At 37.1% G+C, this 2,097-nt stretch overlaps 1 non-coding gene across 1 annotated transcript; it reads right to left on the reverse strand.

Moving 5' to 3' along the window:
• Positions 1-632: 632 nt before the first annotated feature.
• On the reverse strand, positions 633-739 carry LOC141722153 (small nucleolar RNA R71). Its single transcript, XR_012575181.1, has one exon. It is a non-coding gene; the product is annotated as a small nucleolar RNA R71 (small nucleolar RNA).
• Between the last annotated feature and the right edge of the window lie 1,358 nt (positions 740-2,097).

A 2,097-nucleotide genomic window follows, 5' to 3' on the forward strand; every position in this document is an offset into this window, starting at 1 on the left:
GAACAATGACTTTGAATTAAATATTTAATGAAGTTAGAATCCCATGTTTGTCTCATATAGTTAATTCAATTACTTTTAGCGTGTGTGTTCGCCCTAACAAGTTTTTGGCGCCGCTGCCGGGGACTCGATGTTAATTTTTAGTTTATGTGCTTGACATCGGTGGTCGTTAAAGTTGACTAACTCAGATTCTTTTACTTTCACGATTTACTTGTGTGTGTTTCAAGTACTCTAGTTTTTATTGTAATGGGAGAACCAACAGCGAATCCGAAAGTGTTGATGGACTTTTCTCAACCGAAGATCAATGAAATTCAATCTAGCATTGTCAGGCCAGCTATCGCAACTAATACCTTCAAGATCTAGCCTGGCATGATTTAGATGGTACAGAATTCAGTCCAGTTTGGGGGTTCTCCAATGGAAGATCCCAATATGCAGATTATGGATTTCATCGATATCCGTGACACGTTCAAGTTCAATAAAATTTCTGAAGATGGTGTGAAATTGAGACTTTCCCATTCTCTCTGCGGGATAAAGCTAAGTGTTGATTACATTCTCTAATAGCAGGTTCTATCACTACTTGGGAGGATCTTGCTCAAAATTTTCTCACTAAATTCTTCCCTATGGCAACGAAAGCTGCAATCAAGAATGCTCTAACTCAATATGTGCAACAATCGGGAGAATCTTTGTGTTAAGCTTAGGAGCGCTATAAGGAAATGCTTAAGAAGTGTCCTCATCATGGAATGCCTGATTGGATGATCATGAATTGTTTTTATAATGGTTTGGGAGCACAGTCTAGACACATGCTAGATGCAGCATCAGGTGGAGCATTATGGGCAAAGAGTTGTGAGAAAGCTTATGGTCTAATTGAACTGATGGCTGCTAACAAATATCAGTATCCAACCGAGAGATTGCCACAGGGCAAGGCAGCAGGAGTTCTTGAAGTGGAAACAGCTATGGCCATTACTGTTTAAATAAATGCGTTGTCTATGAAGATCAATTTTCTGGCTAACTTTTATGTTAATCAGTTAACCGGTGTTTGTGAGTTGTGTTCAGGTTCGCATGCGACAGAGCAATGTGATCAGTCACGCACTAACCCCGAGCAAGGCACACGGCTCTGCTCTATAAACTGGATCCAAGTCACACATTCACCTAATTCGACCACGAATCTGGTCTGACCACGAATCTGGTCCACATAAAGAAAACTATCCAATTCTAAAGCAGTTCAGTATAATATAACTCAATGAAACAAGATCATAATCAACAGTAATAAAACATTTGCATAAGAACATGGTGCAATTCATGGGTACCACGAGGGTATATCAAAGTAGGTATAAGAAATGGCCTCTAGCTTGTAAGAGAATCAGGTAGTAGATGAACAATAATTTTTCAAGGTTTAGGTCTTTGATGTTATAAAGAATGGTTGGGGTATAACAGTTTCTGTATGTTCAAACAATTCTGTTCCAGTGTTTGGTGTTTGGTGGTTATATATTTGGAGAGTAGTATCATATTTGTGTGGTTTAGTATCTAGAAGTCAACAAGGGATGGTTTACAAAGAATAAGGCTTACGGCTCAAAGATCAAATGATGTGATCCGGGTTCAAGGCTATATGATTCAAAGTACTCACAATATAATATAGAGCTATTTTGAATAATAATAATATGTCACAAGAGAATTTAGGAATATTTGGAATATATCTCGAGAAAGGTTTAGAAGTACTTGCCTTATCACAAATGATTCCAACTTCACTTGTACTTGTCTAATGACTCTATTCAACAACCACTCGTCTAATTTTCTTATGCCTCGCTTCTATTCACTGATCACTTGCTTTGTTTTCTACACATCGATTCCATTTTCTAATCACTTGTTTCCCTTTTTCTATGCCTTGCTTACTCTGCTAGGCACCATAAGTATCTATCAATATTCATCTCATATTATTATAGTTGTCACATAGACGTTATAAGGAATCATCTACCCTTAGCTTCACCCAAATCTGATTTACGGATTAAAAGATATGATTAAAACAGTCATATAATATACACATATACATTTAACACATCATTCAGTTCACATATACACATAATCTGTAAGATGTTCGATGAA

The sequence above is a fragment of the Apium graveolens genome, chromosome 4 (genome assembly GCF_009905375.1).
Source record: "Apium graveolens cultivar Ventura chromosome 4, ASM990537v1, whole genome shotgun sequence".
Classification (NCBI taxonomy): Eukaryota; Viridiplantae; Streptophyta; class Magnoliopsida; order Apiales; family Apiaceae; genus Apium; species Apium graveolens.